We start from the raw sequence: 23,347 nt of genomic DNA, 5'->3' as shown, positions 1-23,347 counted from the left end.
ATGGGCATAGTGTGGTATCTAGATGTGGTAGAACGCGTATGTGCCCAAGAACCTCCGAACGTCCGTAACCGACTTGGAGTTTTCCTTCATTGCGGAGATGGCCTCTACCTTTGCCGGGCACGGTTTCCGACCATAAGGCCCACACAGGTGACCGAAAACCATGATCTCTGACTGCCCGAAAGCCGATTTCTCTCCGGACAAGGTAAGCTGCATGCTCTCGAGTCTCCGTAGCACCTTCTCACAGTCGTTGATGTGGTCCGCCACTAATCTCCGTCATCCCTCCAGCCCAACCGACTCATCCTTATCCTCCACCGGACACCCTTTGATCGGGATGTCGTCCAAGAACGGCATGGTGATGTTCGGAATGCAGTCCCTCAGCAGTTTGTTCATCGCATTCACCATGTGCACCACCGAGTTGGTCCCTCCTTGCGGAAGGGTACACATTCGCATTATGCCGAGAGGAGTCCGCATCATCGTGATATCCCTGCTCTTCACGGCTAGTTGGAACTGGTCATACCCTGAGTATAGATCACTGACCAAATAGATCGACCTTCCGACGAAGTCCTCCGCAAACTCGTCAATGGTTGGTCTGATACTTGTGTTCCGGATGGTCACCTTGTTGACCGGTTGCAGGTCTTGAATAAAGCGCAACGTGCCATTCTTCTTCCGCATGGTAAACCACCGATTCGAATATGGGGCACTCAACGGCTCGAGGATGCCCATCTCCACCTTCTGGTTTAGGAGCTCTATCAACTTCGGGATGTGAGCTCTAGGTACGGGAAACGGCTTGAGATTCCACGGCACATGCGGTACCGTGAAGATAACCATCGGTTTAATGATCGTCGGGTCTACGCACTCGATCTCCCCTAGTGAGAATGCGATGGCTTTCCTGTGCCTTCCGAGCATCCTCCGAAACCGCTCTTCCTCCGCCGGCAGTAGAAAGCTACCCCCACCGATCTTGACCTTCGGTAGCGTTTTGTCGGTGAACCGGTGTCCTATGCCAGCCGGATTCCGTAAACTTGGGTCCCACGTGACCCCTTTCATTTGTTCCTCGCTGCCCTCCAGCAAGGGTGCCGTGACTGGCCTCACCTTCCGGTCCACAGTCTTGTACCTCGTATCGACGCGGGCAGTCCGATCGAACCCGACCCTTTCCCCGAAGTCGGGAATGACTTCGTACATCTCCACCAAGTTAACCGGAATCACCCGATCTTCACCGTGCATCCGGAAACCATAGCGAGGATCGGTAGGCAGTCTGTCTCCATTATCACCTCCGTCCCGATCAAGTAGTCCTTGTCGGCCTTGACCGCTGAAACGATACCTAGAGTTCGCGTTTAACATGGGCGTATCCTCTCTGTCGCTCACTAAGTACCTTTGCTCCGAACCGGATGGGGAACCTCGCGGCACACTCATCCTCTTGGTTGATCACCCATCCTATCCTGGTCGGGCTCATGTCTACCATCACGTAGATTGGAATGTCCTTGCCGTAAATCGCTTTCCGGAGTGCCGGTGCCGCGGCAAGAGCTTCTTTCAATCTACGGACCGACTCCGTATGTTTCCCGCTCCACTTGAACTTGCACCCTTTCTTCAACAACCAGTAGAGCGGCTCTGTGACGTGGGCGTAGTGCAGTATCCAGATGTGGTAGAACGTGTATGTGGCCAAGAACCTCCGGACGTTCGTAACCAACTTGGAGTCTTCCTTCATTGCGGAGATGGCCTCTACCTTTGCCGGGGACGGTTTCCGACCATAACGCCCACACAAGTGACCGACGACCATGATCTTTGACTTCCCGAAAGTCGATTTCTCTCCGGAGAAGGTGAGCTGCATGCTCTCGAGTCTCCGTAGCACCTTCTCACAGTCCTTGATGTGGTCCGCCACGAATCTCCGGCATCCCTCCAGTCCAACCGACTCATCCTTATCCTCCACCGGACACCCTTTGATCGGGATGTCGTCCAAGAACGGCATGGTGATGTTCGGAATGCAGTCCCTCAGCAGTTTGTTCATCGCATTCACCATGTGCACCACCGAGTTGGTCCCTCCTTGCGGAAGGGTACACATCCGCACTATGCCGAGAGGAGTCTGCATCGTCGTGATATCCCTACTCTCCACGGCTAGTTGGAATTGGTCATACCCTGAGTATAGATCACTAACCGAATAGATCGACCTTCAGGCGAAGGCCTCCGCAAACTCGTCAATGGTCAGTCTGATACCTGCGTTCCGAATGGTCACCATGTTGACCGGTTGCAGGTCCTGAATAAAGCGCAACATGTCATTCTTCTTCGGCATGGTAAACCACCGATTCGAATATGGGGCACTCAACGGCTCTAGGATAACCATCTCCACAATCTGGTTCAGCAGGTCCATCAACTTCAGGATGTGAGCTCTAGGTATGGGAATTGGCTTGAGATTCCACGGCACATGCGGTACCGTGAAGATAACCATCGGTTTAATGATCGTCGGGTCTACGCACCCGATCTCCCCTAGTGAGAATACGATGGCTTTCCCGTGCTTTACGAGCATCCTCCGAAACCACTCTCCTCTGCCGGCAGTAGAAAGCCACCCCCATCGATCTTGAGCTCCTGTAGCGTTTTGTCGGTGAACTGGTGTCCTATGCCAGCCGGATTCCGTAAACTTGGGTCCCACGCGACCCCTTTTCATTCGTTCCTCGCTGCCCTCAAGCAAGGGTGCCGTGACTGGCCTCACCTTCCGGTCCACAGTCTTGTACCTCGTATCCACGCGGGCAGTCCGATCCAACTCGACCCTTTCCCCGAAGTCGGCAATGACTTCGTACACTTCCACCATGTTAACCGGAATCACACTGTGTTCACTGAGGCCTTCTTCAATCACCTTTCCCATTTCCTCGAGGATGTCGTCGAAAGAGACCGCCTGCAGAGAGCCGCTAATTTCTTCGTCGGGGCTGAGGACTCCGCACTCTCTGAAACGCTCCTAAGTCCTCTTCTTTTCCCGGCCATCGACGCCGGCTATCGTACAACCTCTGTTGTCGGAGACCCAAAACTTCCTACCTATAGTACAAAACTTCCTTCCTACTGTACACGTGTGGGGTTCTTCTAGAGTGTCTGGACTACCGCGGCCCCATGCCTTGATAGCCCTCTCTAAAAATCCCCTTGGCTATTGCTGCCGAGGGTCTCGCGGTTTCGCTCATGGTTCCGTCGCACTGTCAAAAATTGGACGGAGTTTCGCCCATCTTGGCTTTTCACGCGTGCGTATGCCGAACCATTATCCAGCACCTTTGTCTCCATGCGTGCTGCTGTAATGTACGGTTCACCGAGTATCACCAGGTACGAGGATGTCACTTGCACGAAGAAGTGCTGATCAATCTCGACATCTCCAATCCTTACGCTATATTCCGGCATGTCTCATGCAGCTTTTCCGTAGTGCGTGTCGCCACGTGTATTTTCCAGCCCTGGGTGGTGTTGATTGGCCACTTCCCCTTCGTATAAAATTCCATGGACATCAGGTTGATTTCAGATCTGTGGTCTATCAATGCCACCACCGGCTCCTGAACGTCCTCGATCCGAATGAGGGTCTCCATAGTGGCTCTTGTCCAGTGCAACCTCGAGTAGTGGCTCTCGGACAACTCGTCCTCGAGGGCCATGTCTTCTAGGTGCGTCATCCGCACCCCCCACGGGCTTCTCCGGTTCCGGCTCTGTCAAGAGCCATTTCCGCTTCACCAAGTCCACGATGGAATCGTGGAACTCCTTCTTTGCGATTTCGAGCACCTCCCTTAGCGATAACTCCACCTTGCTATCGAGGATTTGTTCTTCTAGGACATTTCGCAGGTCCGTCGATCTCTCTATCTCCGTGCTCAGCCAGTAACTAGCCTTCTTCGTTCCATCCGGCACGCTGGGGTTACCGGCATCATTCTACTTCGACCCCAACCGGGTCTCATACCGTTGCGACGGTCCGGCACCTCCGGCCTTTTCCTCCACCAGAACTTCGTAGTTCTGGCATGCGGCTTCCACAAAACTGGTCTTCTCCTAAATTGGGTCGTCCCATCCGGTGACCTCCCGGACCCGCTTGTCCGCACAGTTCACTTCTTCCTTAGTTGTATGCCGGTGAGGCCTTCTTGCACCAACGACCAGAATCCAGAGTCTTTCACCTTTCGTCCTTTGTCGCTTCCGATCCGGATTCCTGCCGACGCCGAGTAGTGGACGACCTCCGCATGGCGCGCCGCCGCTTCTTCCATCAACCGCTTCATTCCGCCGCACTCGATTTTCATTTCTAGGGCTCTCCGGGTATCACTAGCATGCACGCGCCTATTCCACAGGTATACCACATTACTTCTGAGTGCTTCTGCAAACTCCACGCAGTCTCACCGACTGTGTCTGACTAAGTCACACCACATACACCGTTGTCTGGCAGGAGGCCGTTGGTCGTGTGGCTACCCTCCACTATCTCTCAAGGCCTGCGCGATTTGAAGGTCACGCACCATCTGCGCCAGTTCTTCCAGAACCGCTCCACTAGACGGGCCCTTCGCTACACTGGTTGGGGCCGAGCTCGACTTGAGCCAACTTCAGGTCTCCTCCCTTCGCGCCGCGAACGGCTCCTCAAGCTTTCTTGCCACAACCGGTCCAGATGTCGACGAACCCTCGTCGCACCACTCGCGCCATTTGTCGAAACGGTTGCAGAATCTTTTTACCACGACACAGTCGGCCGTTAGTCTGTCATCTGTCTCCAGCAGGAGACCCACGTGCTCCCGATCCCGCTCGTCCACTGCTTTTACGAATAACAGGACATGACTCGTGTCTAGTACGGTCCTGTCCAACGGTAAGAGCCGAGTGAAGCGTTCCTCAAACTCCCGAAGGAGCGCTGATGCGTTCCTCCCCTTCCCAAGGGTCTCCACCCACTCCAAGAGCCGCACTTCGAATTCTCCCCAGGTAGGGCATCCAGCCTGTACCTCGAGCACTTTTGCGTGGATGCTCGGTGTCGCCACCCGAGGGAATCCGACCAGACGCATGTCCTCTAGATTGTCCCTCATCACCATCTCGGCTCGGTATGCCTCCAAATAGCTTGTGGTGTCCTTCCCACCGAACCGGCCTATTACGTCGACAATCACTTCAATGGCCCTATCTAGGGCACTTGTGCACTTACTATCCGATCAACGGCTGCCGCCATGGCTTTCGTAAGCTCCGATGCCCTCATCTTCGACTCCTCTGCCGCCTTGTTTCACATCGGGTTCACCAAATTAATGTCGTGTTGTTCCGCTCACGCGTAGGAAAATAAGGCGGAACCGCGGGGGCCCTGGACCAAGGAGCAAGAGAAAGAAGAGGGAGGGAGAAGTACGTAGGTGTAGAGGCGGTTAGGCCTGATAACAACCGACAATGCTTATTGGCTGACTGAATCGCGAATGCGTACATCGATCGGTCAAGATGCACGCTCACCAGAAGACGTAACAAGAGACTTATAGAAACACAGAGAGACGGAAAACAGGAGAATCAATTCCAATAATAAGAAAGATTACAACGTTTGCAAGATTACAACTGGCAAGCTGGCAAGAGACCCAACACATGCGACCACACACCCACGCACGCACACAGTGGAGCCTTTGCCAGAAGCACTCAGGCTTTCCTCGAAGCAGAGGCAACCGACCCAATACCCGCAGTGAACAACGATAAAGGAGAAGAGAGGTTGGTTCCTAGTCCAACAACACCTCGTCCTTGCCAAAACGCAATATTCTTCTCAGTTTTCTCCCCTTCTATTAGAGATCTAAGTACTAAAGTAAGCTTAAGATAAGGATAAACAAATGCTAGATAGAAAGGAGAAAGAGAAAGAAGGGTGCCGATCCACCCGACCACCCCCGAGTGAAGGGATCGAGACGGACTCGAGCCTCGATCGGCGTCCCATACCACCGTCGTGGCGTCGAGTCGTACCTGGTGCTGGCGCACTCGCTACAAGAGTTGACCCACCACAAGAGCAGAGTCTCGATGTAGTCAAAAGATGATGAAATGAGGGTAGCTAGGCCTCTTATTTATAGTGATACCCAAGGCCCCCAGGCAAGTTCACACTTGACCTAATGGGTTGTCTCAATCCCGAGGATTAAAAGTAATCCTCCCCTTCTTTACACTCTTGTTTAACCCTCACACTTATCCACGTGTATAGAATACTACGGTAAATTCTCACCACGGGATATTATATGGTCATGCCCGTAACATACTCCCCCTCTTTAAAACATTGCACTCTTGCAATGGAAAGTTAGGGAAGTTAGTTCTAAGAGTATTTTCGCGTTCCCATGTGGCATCTTTGATTGATTTATCCATCCATTTTATTTTCAATTCTCGGATTTCTTTAGTACGTAATTTTTTTTGTTTTAACATCGAGAATTCTTTCTGGTACATGTGGTTTAGAAGATAATTCTTCAAAAGTAACCAGAGTTTCAGTTGTAACTATATTGTCGCCAGAACCTAGAAGTTCTTTTAGACGACTCACATGGAAGACTGGATGAATTCCAACACCATCGGGAAGAGCTAGACGATAGGCTGATGACCCAATGCGTTTGAGGATTGTAAAAGGTCCACAAAACTGTGGGGCTAACTTAGCACACTTACCCGTAGACAATGTCTTAGAATTGTGAGGTACACGTAAAAATACCTTCTGTCCAGGGTTGAATACACGAGGTTGCCTATGATGATCGGCATAAAAACGCGCTCTATCTTGAGCTGTTTTTATATTATCTCGTGCAATATGCAACATATCTTGCATATCCTGAAGAAAGTTTTGCGTACTTCGCAACTCATCATGATGTATATTAACATCAATCGGGGCTCGTGGCTGAAAACCATACATCAACATAAAAGGACTATATCCCGTCGACGTATGCTTGGAGCTGTTATAAGCAAACTCCAAAATTGGGAGATAACGTTCCCATTTTGTTGGTTTTGCACCAACGTAGGCTCAAAGTATGTCCTCAATAATTTGATTTACTCGTTCTGTCTATCCATCAGATTGAGGATGATCCGTGGAGCTCATGCTCAATGTAGTTTCTAACTTCTTAAAGACTTGCATCCAAAAGTCACTAGTAAACTTTGGATCTCGATCACTCACGATATCCATCGGTAACCCATAAAAACGAAACAATTCGTCAACGAATTGGTAAGCCAATTCTAGAGCTGTTACCGTGGTTTTAGTAGCAATAAATCTGGCCATTTTAGTTAGTCGATCAACGACAACCCAGATGGCATCATGACCTTTTTGGGTGCGAGGAAGGCTAACAATAAAATCCATGGATATACTTTCCCACTTATTATTGGGAATGTCCAAGGGATGTAAAAGTCTTGCGGCTTGAAGTCGCTCGGCTTTGTTAACCTGACACTGGTGACATTTACTCACATAGCTATGTATGTCAGGACGCATCTTAGGCCAATAAAATTGAGTGGAGATGAGAACGAGTGTACGATGTATTCCAGGGTGCCCTGCTGAGGGTGCATCATGGAATTCAAAAAGAATCCTCTTTTTGACCTCGGGTAAATCTGGAACACAAACCTTCCCATTACGGTAGAGCAAACCGTTAGCAATGTGGAAGTATTCCTTCGAGGATGTGGTGGTGTCCTTTCCAGACTCAACTCTTGCCCAGTACTTTGCAAAATAACTATCATCAGGATACTTTCCTCGAAGGTGATCATAAAGATCTGATGTTATTTCATTGAAGCTAAGCATGTTAACTTCACGGATGCGACTTAGTGCATCAGCGACAGTGTTCATGGAACCTTTACGATATCGTATAGAAAAATCAAAGTCCTGGATGAGATCAGCCCATCGTGCCTTACGACCTTTCAGGTCTTGTTGGTCACAAAAATATTTCAAGGACTCGTGGTCCGTAGTTACCACAAAGCGATTTCCATAAAGATAATTGCGCCATGTTTTGAGCGCATGTATAATTGCAAATAATTCCTTTTCTTGAACGGTATACCGACATTGAGCAGAATCAAGTTTCTTACTCTCGAATGCTATTGGTTTACCATCTTGATACAAGACAACACCTATAGCATAATCGCTTGCATCGGTTTCAACCTCAAAAGGTTTTGAAGGATCAGGTAAAAGAAGTGAAGGAGCCTTGCAAACCAGGTCCTTGAGTTCCTTAAAGGCGAGGTCTAGTGTAGCATTCCACACAATAGGTTTGGAGACTTACGTGTTGGACCTTTTAAAAGATCAGTAAACGACGTCGTCAATTGGGAGTAATTACGAAGAGACTTTCGCAAAAACCCGACAAAACCAAGGAATGATCGAACTTCTCGAATATTCCGAAGAGTGGGCCAAAGCTTGATTTTCGCAATGCGAGAAGGATCAATTTCAACTCCTCGTTCGGTTATGAGATGTCCAAGATAAGTAATTGATTTCTTGAAGAACTCTCATTTTGAGATATTTGCATAAAACTGTTTGTCACGCAATGTTTGTAAAACAAAGCGGACATGTCTAGCATGTTCTTGTAATGTACAGCTATAAACTAAAATATCATCCAAGAAAATAACGACAAATTTTCCAAGTTGTTCTCGAAAAATGTCATTCATTTCTTGTTGAAAAGTAGCCGGAGCATTGGTCAAACCAAAAGGCATAACCAAAAACTCGTAATGACCATAACGCGTACGAAATGTCGTTTTAGGAACATCGTCCTCACTTATTCGTATTTGATGGTAGCTAGTACGGGGCAATGGGTACGAATTCTTGATCGTCACTTTATTGAAGCGTCGGTAATTAATACACATACGCCATGTGCCCTCTTTCTTTTTAACCAAGAGAACTGGTGCACCCCATGGAGATTTACTATAACGTATATAACCCATTCGTAAATAGTCCTTGAGTTGCTTAGATACCTCATCTTCTTCAGATCGACTTAAGCGATAGGGAGGTATACTTATTGGTGCAACACTAGGTACAATATCTATACGATGGTCTATATTACGTTTAGGAGGTAACCCATCAGGTAGTTCACTTGGAAAAACATCATGAAAATCATTTAAGATTTCATCAAGTTGTTGTTGTTCAAAATATATTAATTGAACCGGGACATTATCGATATTGTAAACTTGAATGTCCGGATCAAGTACACAATAAAATAACGTAGAACAAGACAACTCGGATATTGATGGACACGAGGAAACAATCGAGAAGGATTGTTTTTTTAAACATTGAATAAAATGCGTACAATCGTTTAGTACAAAAGAAATGGAATGGCGAACCCAATCAATAAATAAAGAAGAGTTTTTATTATAAAACTAGGGATAACCCAGTATTACATCGGTGGTACAAAGATTCATTACATGGAAGTCTACTTCCTCTATATAAGTATCAATAGAAATTCCTAATGAATGAATCGCCCCGTTGATGTATTGTACTCTTCCATTAGCCAAGTGCACCGTGTAGGTGTGATCACTTACGGTGGGTTGGATTCCCCATATCTGAACCAAACGATCATGCACAAAATTGTGTGAGCTTCCCGAATCAAATAAAAATTGTACGGGAGATCCATTGATATACCCGTTTGCACGTAGTAAATCATTGGGACCCAATACATAGTGAGGGAAAGAACATTGACAATTACTTAAATGATGTGTATAGACCTGAAGGACATTAGGAATCTGACCTTTCTGGTCTGCAGCTTCAGCTTTGTTGTTGTGCTCTTTCCGTTGGAGCTTTCGACATTGATATTTTGCATGACCCTTCTTTTTGCAGAATAGGCAAAAAGGATGTTGTCGCTTACAATCGCGATCCAGGAATTCGTTGGGTGTCTTGCGTTTCCCAACAAATTGCGACTGCTTAGTCCCGGGCGCTTCGTTGGGTTTGTTGTGGTCCTTCTTCGAAGTGCGTTGATAGGGAAGAACTATTTCAACGGCCTCTTCGAAGGATTTTGGATCCTTATCGTGCACTATCCAGTGATAGTCCGAATTGGGGATGCCATTGACAAAACAAGCTATCAACCAATTGTCCCCTTCTAGACCTGATTTTTGGATTTGGGTTCTAGCATGGTGAACATAGTCTTCTAGTGAGGAAAATTTCCTGCTAAAGAGGTTCATTAAAGCTTGTGCTGCCTCGGTTCGAGAGGGAGGTTGCAGAAATTGGCCCTTAAAAATCGTGACAAAATCTGTCCAGGTATCGGGCAATTTCCCCATAGTACGGAGCCCACGCCACCAGGCGGCGGCCTTACCCCCGAGTTCTCGGCCAACATATGCAATCTTCGTACTATCTGGCGTGGGATAGAGCTCAAAATGAGACTCCCATCGTCCTAGTGATGTGCAAATTGCTTCTTCGGTTCTTTCCTTTTTGTCTCCCGTAAATGGCTTAACGACAAATGATGGTCCACCTTGTCGCTCATCAAGTCTATTAGTCTCATGTTGTAGACTAATGACACGTGCCTCGAGAGCACTTTGAGATTGCCGAAGTTCGGTCATCTGTTGAGCGGTGAAACTAAGGTATTGGTTTATTTGTGCCAAATACATCTCAGTGGACATTTGTCCAGGAGGATTCCCTTGAGTTCCTTCCGCTTGAGCGGATGACATCGGGTCGTTAATTTTAGCCATTAAAGATTATTTTTGGAAAAGAAATAGGATAAGGTTAGAGAGATAGTCATAACATCATGTCGTGATGTAAACATATCATGGGCAAACATTAATCGATATCATGATCTCACATCAATACCCCTCTAGACGTATGAGATGAGGTTGAAGATCAGGTTACTATGGTAACACAAAGGTGCTTTAAAAACCATGGGGGTGACAAGTAAATGTCTTTCCCTGATCTCTATATCGATTTTTTCATGGTGGCTCCCCGAGGCTCAACCATGTATGTTCGCGTCATGAATAGTTTATACACGAAAAAAATGTTTCGGTGCCCACATATGTGGTTTCGGCTCTTTAAGTCCTATTACGAGGAGCCCAAGGTGCACTTAGACCTTAAGTCTAAACATGTGTTATATTCATATGTATCAAGGATGTTGTATGGTCTTGGTCATATTTGAACTCGAGACCTTGAGAACAAATACATTAAACACTTGAGCCAACCAAGTAAGTTGCTCTTCTTGAATGCTTAATGTTTGATGCGTATAAGAGATATGCGAGATCATATATGTTTTTTCTCAAAGAACATATATGTCAAGGGTCCTTATTTTGCCCTCATTTACCAAAACTATGTTGGTACGTTACCTAACCTCAAGTCTCGTAATTACGATGGCATACACCAAAGTGCAACCTAATGGTCAAGCCAAATGAGCCCTCGTTTCGTAGTAGGCTCACGTGGGCCATCACATGGTCACGTCGTTACGAATGCCTCTTGTAAGAACGAGCTCATGGTGGCATCGTATCCATGTAACGAGGGAGGGATGTTGGATACGTGCGTCATTGGAGCGACCTCACTTGAAGTGGGTCAAGCCCTACGTACTCAACATCATTATGGCTATTGGCGTTTCTTTACGTAACGAAATCGAGGTCATCAACGGGGTTATCAACAATAAAAAATTGTTGAAAAAGGGATGGTGACAACACCATTCTCACAAAAATGTGAGGACGGACACCAACATCCTTTTCCTGACAAGGACAACTTTCGACATAATCACGTAATAACGAATATACACATATGTTTACTTATCACATATATACGATCAAATACGTATATATGTGACCACATATGCCTATATTAAACATATCGTTATATTAAATAGCCACAAATGATGTGATCGAGATACGTAATCGAGGTATATACCTCTACGCACACGAAACATCCACAAATAAGAGATCATCGTAATACGCAATTGAGGTATTGACCTCTTACGCATACGAGACCAACCGCATATCGTTTACAACAAATCAAGGTATTAAACTCATACGCAAACGTAACATATGTTCGTGAACGTAATACGTAATTGAGGTATTAACCTCGTAAGCATACGACACTCATCACATATTATTAATATGTCAAACGAGGTATTGACCTCGTGCACATATGTAAACGTTTTAGATAATCAATTAAAGATCACTACAACATCATTGACTTAATGAAAAAAAATGACATATAAACTAAACACATGATTAGATGGGAGAAGAGAGAATAGAAAAAAAATTCTGGAAAGAGTTACCGAAGTTCTTTGTTGATCGTTGTCTGGATCAAGGCCGACCGCACATCGATCGATCACCATCAATCAAACGACAAATGAAAAACAAAGAAACATTAGTACATAAATTTGATACCAAATATTAGAGATCTAAGTACTAAAGTAAGCTTAAGATAAGGATAAACAAATGCTAGATAGAAAGGAGAAAGAGAAAGAAGGGTGCCGATCCACCCGACCATCCCCGAGCGAAGGGATCGAGACGGACTCGAGCCTCGATCGGCGTCCCATACCACCACCGTGGCGTCGAGTCATACCTTGTGCTAGCGCGCTCGCTACAAGAGTTGACCCACCACAAGAGCAGAGTCTCGATGTAGTCAAAAGATGATGAAATGAGGGTAGCTAGGCCTCTTATTTATAGCGATACCCAAGGCCCCCAGGCAAGTTCACACTTGACCTAATGGGTGGTCTCAATCCCAAGGATTAAAAGTAATCCTCCCCTTCTTTACACTCTCGTTTAACCCTCACACTTATCCACGTGTATAGAATACTACGGTCAATTCTCACCACGGGATATTATATGGTCATGCCCGTAACACCTTCCTTTTATAGGCCATCGGGGAGGGACCATTACATCCTGGTCACATCACCTTAATTCTTTGTACCTTCGGACAAAGATCCACTTCCATTTACTAACCTATTCATATATTCTACCTAGGATATTCACATTACGCCGGCCTATTCCTAGTTATGCACAAAGTGTTGGTTTGCGTGGACACGCATAAGCGCCGATTCACGCACCTAATTCCCTGAATCCACCTAAGGACGATTTTCTCCATGACAACTTTCCTAACCTCGATGAGAAGCATTTGAGTTCGAACTATGAACGAAGTCGTAGCTTAGCAAGGGCATTTGGTCTAGTGGCATGATTCTCGCTTTGGGGGCGAGAGATCCTGAGTTCAATTCTCGGAATGCCCCCACGTTCCTAACTTCAACACGAGGCGTTTGAATAGAACTGAAAACGAAGTCATAGGTTAACGAGGGCATTTGGTCATAGGTTAACGAGGGCATTTGGTCTAGTGGCATGATTCTCGCTTTGGGTGCGAGAGGTCCCGAGTTCAATTCTCGGAATGCCCCCACGTTCCTAATGTCGACGAGAGGCATTATGAAGTCGTAGGTTAACGAGGGCATTTGGTCTAGTGGCATGATCCTCGCTTTGGGTGCGAGAGGTCCCGAGTTCAATTCTCGGAATGCCCCCACGTTCCTAATGTCGACGAGAGGCATTATGAAGTCGTAGGTTAACGAGGGCATTTGGTCTAGTGGCATGATCCTCGCTTTGGGTGCGAGAGGTCCCGAGTTCAATTCTCGGAATGCCCCCACGTTCCTAATGTCGACGAGAGGCGTTCGAGTTTGAACTGAAAACGAAGTTGTATGTTAACAAGGGAGTTTGGTCTAGTGGCATGATCCTCTCTTTGGCTGCGAGATGTCTCGAGTTCAATTCTCGGAATGCCCCCACGTTCCTAACGTTGACGTCAGGTGTTCGAGTTCGAACTGAAAACGGAGTCGTAGGTTAACAAGGGAGTTTGGTCTAGTGGCATGATGCTCGCTTTGGTTGCAAGATGTCCCGAGTTCAATTCTTGGAATGCCCCCACGTTCCAACCTCGACGAGAGGTGTTCCCTAGATGGCATCATGACCTTTTTGGGTGCGAGGAAGGCTAACAATAAAATCCGTGGATATACTTTCCCACTTATTATTAGGAATGTCGAAGGGATGTAAAAGTCCTGCGGCTTTAAGTCGCTCAACTTTGTTAACCTGACATTGGTGAGATTTAGTCACATAGCTATGTATGTTTGAACACATCTTAGGCCAATAAAATGGAGTGGAGATGAGAACGAGTGTATGATGTATTCTAGGGTGCCCTGCTGAGGGTGCGTCATGGCATTAAAAAAGAATCATCTTTTTGACCTCAGGTAAATCTGGAACACAAACCTTCCCATTGCGGTAGAGCATATCGTTAGCAATGTGGAAGTATTCCTTCAAGGATGTGGTGGTGTCTGTTCTAGACTCAACTCTGGCCTAGTATTTCGCAAAATAACTGTCATCAAGATACTTTCCTCGAAGGTGATCATAAAGATCTGATGTTTTTTTAGTTAAGCTAAGCATGTTAACTTAACGGATGTGACTTAGTGCATCAGCGACAATGTTCATGGAACCTTTCCGATATCGTATGGAAAAATCAAAGTCCTAGATGAGATCAGCCCATCGTGCCTTACGACCTTTCAGGTCTTGTTGGTCACAAAAATATTTCAAGGACTCGTGGTTCATAGTTACCACAAAGCGATTGCTATAAAGATAATGGCGCCATGTCTTGAGCGCATGTATAATTGCAAATAACTCCTTTTCTGGAACGGTATATTGACATTGCGCAGAATCAAGTTTCTTACTCTCGAACGCTATTGGTTTACCATCTTGATATAAGAATACACCTATAGCATAATCGCTTACATCCGTTTCAACCTCAAAAGGTTTTGAAGGATCAAGTAAAAGAAGCGAAGGAGTCTTGCACACCAGGTCCTTGAGTTCCTTAAAGGCGAGGTCTACTGTAGCATTCCACATAATAGGTTTTGTAGACTTACGCGTTTGACCTTTTAGAAAATCCGTAAACGTTGTCATCAATTGGGAGTAATTACGAAGGGATTTTCGCAAAATCCGGACAAAACCAAGGAATAATCGAACTTCTCGAATATTCCGAAGAGTGGGCCAAAGCTTGATTTTCTCGATGCGAGAAGGATCAATTTCAACTTCTCGTTCGGTTCTGAGATGTCCAAGATAAGTAATTGATTTCTTGAAGCACTCACATTTTGAGATCTTCGCATAAAACTATTTTTCACGCAATGTTTGTAAAACAAAGCAGACATGTTTAGCATTTTCTTGTAACGTACGGCTATAAACTAAAATATCATCCAAGAAAATAATGACAAATTTTCCAAGTTCTCGGAAATGTCATTCATTTCTTGTTGAAATGTAGCCGGAGCATTGGTCAAACCAAAAGGCATAACCAAAAACTCATAATGGCCATACTGCATACGAAATGCCAAGCTCCTTGGAGATGGTCAATTAGATCGTTAGCTGGGGACAATGGATACGGATTCTTGATCGTCACTTTATTCAAGCGTCGGTAATTAATACACATACCCCACGTGCCCTCTTTCTTTTTACCAAAAGAACAGGTGCACCCCATGGAGATTTACTATAACGTATATATCCCATTCGTAAATAATCGTTCAGTTGCTCAAATACCTCATCCTCTTCTGATCGACTTAAGCGATAAGGAGGTATACATATTGGTGCAACACCAGGTACAATATCTATACGATGGTCTATATTACGTTTAGGAGGTAACCCATGTGGTAGTTCACTCGTAAAAACATCATGAAAATCATTTATTTTATCGAGTTGTTGTGGTTCACAATATGTCAATTGACCTGAGACGTTATCAATATTATAAACGTGAATGTTCGGATAAAGCACACAATCAAATAAAGAAGAACAATACAACTCAGATATTGATGGAGAGGAAACAATCGAAAGGGATTGTTTATTTACACATTAAATAAAATGAGTACAATCGTTTAGTACAAAAGGAAATTGAATGACAAACCCAATCAATAGACAAAGAAGAGTTTTATTATAAAACCAGGGATAACCCAATATTACATCAGTGGTACAAAGATTCATTACATGGAAGTCTACTTCCTCTACATAACTATCAATACAAATTCCTAATGCATCAATCGCCCCGTTGATGTATTGTACTCTTCCATCAGCCAAGTGCACCCTATAGGTGTGATCACTTACGGTAGGTTGGATTCCCCATATCTGAACCAAACGATCATTCACAAAATTGTGTGAGCTTCCCCAATCAAATAAAAATTGTTCGGAAGATCCATTGACAAACCCGTTTGCACATACTAAATCATTGGGTTAACAAGGGCATTTAGTCTAATGGCATGATTCTCGCTTTGGGTGGAAGAGGTTCCATGTTCAATTCTCGGAATGCCCCCACGTTCCTAACATCGATGAGAGGCTGAGTTTGAGTTCGAACAAAGTCATAGGTTAATAATTCCTAACCTCGACAAGAGGCGTTTGAGTCTGAATTGAAAACGAAGTCGTTAGTTAACAAGGGCATTTGGTCTGGTGGCATGATTCTCGCTTTGGGTGCGAGAGGTCCCGAGTTCAATTCTTCGAATATCCCACGTTCCTAACCTCGAACAAACAAAGTCATAGTTTAACAAGGGCCTTTGGTCTAGTGGCATGATTTTCACTTTGGGTGCGAGAGGTCCCGAGTTCCATACTTCGGAATGCCCCCACACTCCTAACCTCGACGAGAGGCATTTGAGTTCGAACTGAAAACGAAGTCATGTGGTTATAAAGCGCATTTGGTCTAGTGGCATGATTCTCCCTTTAGGTGCGAGAGGTCCCAAGTTCAATTCTTATAATGCCCCCATATTTCTAACCTCGACGAGGGGCTAAGTTTGAGGTCGAACTCAAAACGAAGTCGTAGGGTAACAATTCCTAACCTCGACACGAGGCGTTTGAGTTCAAATTGAAAACGAAGTCATAGGTTAACAAGGGCATTTGGTCTAGTGGAAAATTCTCGCTTTGGGTGCGAGAGGTTCCGTGTTCAATTCTCCGAATGCCCCCACGTTCCTAACCTCGACGCGAGGCGTTTGAGTTCGAACTGAAAACAAAGTCGTAACAAGGGCATTTGGTCTAGTGGCATGATTCTCGCTTTGGGTGCGAGAGGTCCCGAGTTCAATTATCGGAATGCCCCACATTCCTAACCTCGATGAAAGGCCTCTGAGTTCAAATTATGAATGAAGGCGTAGGTTAACAAGGGCATTTGGTTTAGTGGCATGATTCTCGCTTTGGGGTTGACAGGTCAAGAGTCAATTCTCCGAACGCCCCCCGTTCCTAACCTCGACGAGAGGCGTCTCAATTCGAACTGAGAACGAAGTAGGTCAAGAGTCAATTCTCTGAACGCTCCCGCGTTCCTAACCTCGACGAGAGGCGTCTCAGTTCGAACTGAGAACGAAGTCGTAGGTTAACAAGGGCATTTGGTCTATTGGCATGATTCTCGCCTTGGGTGCGAGAGGTCCCGAGTTCAATTCTCGGAATGCCCCCGCGTTCCTAACCTCGACGAGAGGCCTCTCAGTTCGAACTGAGAACGAAGTCATACGTTAACAAGGGCATTTGGTCTAGTGGCATGATTCTCGGCTTGGGTGCGAGAGGTCCCGAGTTCAATTCTCGGAATGCCCCCGCGTTCCTAACCTCGACGAGAGGTGTTGGCGTTAATCTGGTTTTGGTTGCGAGAGGTCCCGGGGACAATTTTCGGAATGCCCTGACGTTCGTAACCTCGACAAGAGCCGTTTGAGTTCGAACTCAAAACAAGGGCATTTGGTTGAGTGGCATGATTCTCGGTTTGGGTGCGCGAGGTCCCGAGTTGAATTCTCGGAATGCCCCCACATTCCTAACCTCTACGAGAGGCGTTTGAGTTCGAACTCAAAACAAGGTTGTACCTTAAGAAGGGCATTTGGTCAAGTGGCATGATTCTTGCTTTGGGTGCGAGAGGCCCCGAGTTCAATTCTCGGAATGCCCCCGTGTTCCTCGACGACAAGAGTTTGAGTTTGAACTGAAAACAAGGTTGTTGTAGGTTAACAAGGGCATTTGGTCTAGTGGCATAGTTCTCGCTTTTGTTGTGAGAGTTCCCGAGTTCAATTCTCGGAGTGCCCCCACGTTCCTAACCTCGACGAAAGGCGTTTGAGTTCGAACTGAAAACGAACTCGTAGGTTAAAAAGGGTATTTGGTGCGAGAGGTCTCGAGTTCAATTCTCGAAATGTGGCGTTTTAGTTTAGTTCTAAACAAAAACAAATTAATAGATTTACAACGGCATTTGGTCTAGTGGTATGACTCTGGCTTTGGGTGCGAGAGGTCCTAGGTTTAAATCCCGAACTTTACTAATAACACGGGGACATTTGAAATAGGTAATATGTTGCATTTTGAGAACTGCGCATTAAAAAATGACACAAATTAGGGTGATTCACAAATAGGGGTGCCACGTGCGTAAAGGATTTTTAGAAATGTATTGATTTCTAGCGTGTACGAAAAGTTAGGTGTTAAAAAAAAAGCCTAAATAATCGACATGCCAAACTTACAAATGAATGTCCAAAATGACTAACACCAATATTTATAGAAATTCATGAATCCAAATCTTGATGTACAATACAATATTTATAGTTTTAACGTATCAAGACAATCGTTTTTCAAGTTTATGCCATCATCTTCAGACTGATTAGATGAACTAGTAGGAGTTTATCAGGTCTCATCCTCATCATCAATGGCAACTAATGCATTGTCTTCATCCAATTGCAATACACTAGTATATAAAAATTATCCAATATAAGAGTAGATATGCTTGATGCATTCTTTCTTCTTAACTTTTTGGTTATGATATTTAATTATGTACTTTCTATTTACGATATTTGATTATGTGAGAGAAACCTTCTACCCAAATCATTTAAAACGAAAAAATGGCATAAAGATATATTTTTGTTTTTCTTAGACCTTCATAGTAACCCTTTGATATCAAATAGAAATCCAATTCATTCCATCTAGATCTGATGCACTATTTCAAATTTTTCTCTATACATCTAGAATTTTTTATGTTGTATGTATTGGAATGTTTTAAAACTTTTCCATTAAAAAAATACTCTTGCATTTTCGACTGAGACATAATGCATTGGATCGAATTCTTGCTATATAGACTAAAATATGATATAGTGCTGTGGATTTCAATTGAAAATACACTTTTTAAATATCTTTAAAAAATAAAACAAATTTAAAAAACCTTGAATTTTAATCTCAAATCTGATGCATTGCATTGTATTTTACTTTATAGATCTAGAAGTTGATTCATAGCATTGGATTTTAGTTGAAAATACGCAAAGTTTTTATTTTTTTCATTATTTATTGATTTTGTCATTTTCTCCATAACAAGATTAAAAATATTAAAATTTTAAATAATGTATTATCAATTGAAATTTGTTGTATTGCAGCAAAGTTTAGTCGATAAAGGTAGAATCCAATGTAATGCATTGGATCTCAGTTGAAAATCTATATTTTTTTCCCATACAAAAAAGAAACAAGAAAAAAGAATCTCTAAAATCTGATGCACCGCATTGGATTTTAATCTACACAGAAAGAATCCGATGTAATGCATCGAATTTCCGTTGAAAATCCAATTTGTTGATATTTTTTTTCATATGTTTTCATTTTTTCTATAAAAAAAATTTTTAAAAAATGGAAAAAATGTATTTTCAACTGTAATCCAATGCAATCCATCGGATTTTAGTCTATAGAGCTAGAATATGATGTAGTGCATTGGATTTTAGTTGAGAATCTATTTATTTTAATTTTTCTGCATTTTTTTTTTTGGCCATAAATAAATAAGCAAAAATTGCAAAAATGGATTTTCAACATAAATCTGATGGATTGCTTTGTAGTTCAATTGAAAGTCCACTTTTTCTTATTTGTTAAGAGTTTTTCTTTCCCATAAATAAATAAATAAAAATTCTAAAATTGGATTTTCAATGGAAATCTGATATAGTAAATCAGACTTCAGTAGAAAATCCAGTTTTTCTTATTTTTTTCCAAATTTTCTTTTTTGTTGTATTTTTATTTTTCCCATAAATAAATAAATCAAATTTAAAAACTGGATTTTCAATGGAAATCCGATGCACTACATTGGATTTCAGTTGAAAATCCACTTTTCCTTATTTTTTTTCAAATTTTCTTCTTTTTATTATTTATTATTTCCAATTGGAATACGATGAACTGCTTCGGATTCCTGTTGCCAAATCCATGATTTTTTTCATATATAATGTTGGTGATTATGTCCATCTAAAATGATGCAACACCAGGTACAATATCTATACGATGGTCTATATTATGTTTAGGAGGTAACCCATGTGGTAGTGCGCTTGGAACAACATCATGAAAACCATTTAAGATATTATCGAGTTGTTGTTGTTCACAATATGTCAATTGACCCGAGATGTTATCAATATTATAAACGTGAATGTTCGGATAAAGTACACAATCAAATAAAGAAGAACAATACAACTAAGATATTGATGAAGAGGAAACAATCGAAAGGGATTGTTTATTTACACATTAAATAAAATGAGTACAATCGTTTAGTACAAAAGGAAATTGAATGACAAACCCAATCAATAGACAAAGAAGAGTTTTATTATAAAACCAGGGATAACCCAATATTACATCAGTGGTACAAAGATTCATTACATGGAAGTCTACTTCCTCTACATAACTATCAATACAAATTCCTAATGCATCAATCGCCCCGTTGATGTATTGTACTCTTCCATCAGCCAAGTGCACCCTATAGGTGTGATCACTTACCGTGGGATGGATTCCCCATATCTGAACCAAACGATCATTCACAAAATTGTGTGAGCTTCCCCAATCAAATAAAAATTGTACGGAAGATCCATTGACATATCCATTTGCACGTACTAAATCATTGGATTAACAAGGGCATTTAGTCTAATGGCATGATTCTCGCTTTGCGTGCAAGAGGTCCCGAGTTCAATTCTCGGAATGCCCCCACGTTCCTAGCCTCGACGAGAGGCGTTTGAGTTTTAGTCGTAGGTTAACAAGGGCATTTGGTCTAGTGGCATGATTCTCGGTTTGGGTGCGAGGGGTCCCGAGTTCAATTCTCGGAATGCCCCCACGTTCCTAACCTCGATGAGAAGCGTCTGAGTTCGAACTGTGAACGAAGTCGTAGGTTAACAAGGGCATTTGGTCTAGTGGCATAATTCTCGCTTTGGGTGCGAGGGGTCCCGAGTTCAATTCTCGGAATGCCCCCACGTTCCTAACCTCGATGAGAGGCGTCTGAGTTCGAACTGTGAACGAAGTCGTAGGTTAACAAGGGCATTTGGTAACGACCTCGTTGGTTAACAAGGGCATTTGGTCTAGTGGCATGATTCTCTCTTTGGGTGAGAGAGGGACCGAGTTCAATTCCCCCACGTTCCTAACCTCGACGAGAGGTATTGGCATGAATCTCGTTTTGGTTACGAGAGGTCCCGAGGACAATTCTCAGAATGCCCCAACATTCGTAACCTCGATGAGAGACATTTGAGTTCAAACTCAAATAAGGGCATTTGGTCGTGTCGCATGATTCTCGGTTCGGGTGTGCGAGGTCCCGAGTTCAATTCTTGGAATGCGCCTACGTTCCTAACCTCGACGAGAGGCGTTTGAGTTCCAACTAAAAAGAATGTTGGATGTTAACAAGGGCATTTGGTCTAGTGGCATGATTCTCGCTTCGGGTGCGAGAGGTCCCGAGTTCAATTCTCGGAATGCCCCCAACAATCCTAACCTCGATGATCTGCATCTTAGTTCGAACTGAGAACGACATGATTTGTTAACATGGGCATTTGGTCTAGTGGCATGATTCTCTCTTTGGGTGTGAGAGGGCCCGAGTTCAATTCTCGAAATGCCCCCATGTTCCTAACCTCGACGAGAGGTGTTGGCATGAATCTGGTTTTGGTTGTGAGGGGTCCCGAGGACAATTCTCGGAATGCCCCAACATTCGTAACCTCGATGAGAGCCGTTTGAGTTCAAACTCAAAAGAAGGGCATTTGGTTGAGTCGCATGATTCTCGGTTCGGGTGCGCGAGTTCCCGAGTTCAATTCTTGGAATGCGCCCACGTTCCTAACCTCGATCAGAGGCGTTTGAGTTCCAACTGAAAACAATGTTGTATGTTAACATGGGCATTTGGTCGACTGGTATGGTTCTCGCTTTGGGTGCGAGAAGCCCCGAGTTCAATTCTCGTAATGCCCCCAAGTTCCTAACCTGAACGAGAGACGTTTGAGTTCGAACTCAAAACGATATCAAGGGTATTTGGTCTAGTGGCTTGATTCTTGATTTGGGTGTGAGAGGTGCGGAGTTGAATTCTTGGAATGCCCCCATGTTCCTTGACGATAAGCGTTTGAGTTCGAATTGAAAAGTAAGTTTGTTGTAGGTTAACAAGGGCCGTCGGTTTAGTGGCATGGTTCTTGCTTTGGTTGCGAGAGATCCTGTGTTCAATTCTCCGAATGCCCCCACATACCTAACCTCGACGCGAGGCGTTTGAGTTCGAACTGAAAACGAAGTTGTAACAAGGGCATTTGGTCTAGTGGCATGATTCTCGCTTTGGGTGCAAGAGGTCCCGAGTTCAATTCTCGAATTGCCCCCATGTTCCGAACCTCGGCGAGAGGCGTTCGACACCATGACTCTCGATTTGGGTGCGAGAGGTCCTGAGTTCGACTCTTGGAATGCCCCACATTGATAACCTCGATGAGAGGCGCGTTTGAGTTTGAACTGTGAACGAAGTCGTAGGTAAAGAAGGGCATTTTGTCTAATGGCGTGATTGTCACTTCTAGGGCGACAGATCAGGAGTCAATTCTAGGAATGCACCCACATTCATAACCTTGACGAGAGGCGTCTGAGTTCGAACTGTGAACGAAGTCATAGGTTAACAAGGGCATTTGGTTTAGTGGCATGATTCTCGCTTTGGGTGCAGGAGGTCCCGAGTTCAATTCTTGGAATGCCCCCACATTCCTAACCTCGACGAGAGGCGTTTGAGTTTGAACTGTGAACGAAGTCATAGGTTAACAAGGGCATTTGGTCTAGTGGCATGATTCTCGCTTTGGGTGTGAGAGGTCCCGAGTTCAATTCTCGGAATGCCCCCAAGTTCCTAACCTGAATGAGAGACGTTTGAATTCGAACTCAAAACGAAGTCGTAGGCTATCAAGGGCATTTTGTCTAGGGGCTTGATTTTTTATTTGGGTGTGAGAGGTGCAGAGTTGAATTCTCAGAATGGCCCCATGTTCGTCGACGACAGGCGTTTGAGTTTGAACTAAAAACGAAGTTTGTTGGAGGTTAACAAGGGCCGTTGGTCTAGTGGCATGGTTCTTGCTTTGGTTGCGAGAGATCCCGAGTTCAATTCTCCGAATGCCCCCACGTTCCTAACCTCAACGCGAGGCGTTTGAGTTTGAACTGAAAATGAAGTCGTAACAAGGGCATTTGGTCTAGTGGCATGATTCTCGCTTTGGGTGCGCATCATCAATGGCCACTAACGCATTGTCTTCATCCAATTGCAATACACTAGTATATAAACATTATCCAATATAAGAGTAGATATGCTTGATGCATTCTTTCTTCTTCACTTTTT

At 44.3% G+C, this 23,347-nt stretch overlaps 7 non-coding genes across 7 annotated transcripts; all 7 read left to right on the top strand.

The window, feature by feature from the left end:
- Positions 1-13,118: 13,118 nt before the first annotated feature.
- TRNAP-UGG (transfer RNA proline (anticodon UGG)) lies at positions 13,119-13,190 on the top strand. The gene has a single exon. It is a non-coding gene; the product is annotated as a tRNA-Pro (tRNA).
- A 48-nt stretch (positions 13,191-13,238) lies between these two features.
- TRNAP-UGG (transfer RNA proline (anticodon UGG)) lies at positions 13,239-13,310 on the top strand. The gene has a single exon. It is a non-coding gene; the product is annotated as a tRNA-Pro (tRNA).
- A 48-nt stretch (positions 13,311-13,358) lies between these two features.
- Positions 13,359-13,430, top strand: TRNAP-UGG (transfer RNA proline (anticodon UGG)). The gene has a single exon. It is a non-coding gene; the product is annotated as a tRNA-Pro (tRNA).
- A 3,735-nt stretch (positions 13,431-17,165) lies between these two features.
- Positions 17,166-17,237, top strand: TRNAP-UGG (transfer RNA proline (anticodon UGG)). Its single transcript has one exon. It is a non-coding gene; the product is annotated as a tRNA-Pro (tRNA).
- Positions 17,238-17,301: 64 nt separating this feature from the next.
- TRNAP-UGG (transfer RNA proline (anticodon UGG)) lies at positions 17,302-17,373 on the top strand. Its single transcript has one exon. It is a non-coding gene; the product is annotated as a tRNA-Pro (tRNA).
- Positions 17,374-21,426: 4,053 nt separating this feature from the next.
- Positions 21,427-21,498, top strand: TRNAP-CGG (transfer RNA proline (anticodon CGG)). The gene has a single exon. It is a non-coding gene; the product is annotated as a tRNA-Pro (tRNA).
- A 1,293-nt stretch (positions 21,499-22,791) lies between these two features.
- Positions 22,792-22,863, top strand: TRNAP-UGG (transfer RNA proline (anticodon UGG)). The gene has a single exon. It is a non-coding gene; the product is annotated as a tRNA-Pro (tRNA).
- Positions 22,864-23,347: the final 484 nt, after the last annotated feature.

This window comes from Azolla caroliniana, unplaced genomic scaffold (genome assembly GCF_043228905.1).
Source record: "Azolla caroliniana isolate FFs.n. ecotype wild unplaced genomic scaffold, voAzoCaro1.0.p SCAF_3, whole genome shotgun sequence".
In the NCBI taxonomy this organism is placed as follows: domain Eukaryota; kingdom Viridiplantae; phylum Streptophyta; class Polypodiopsida; order Salviniales; family Salviniaceae; genus Azolla; species Azolla caroliniana.
Note: the sequence above shows the minus strand (reverse complement) of the source record. Positions and strands in the feature narration are given on the sequence as shown.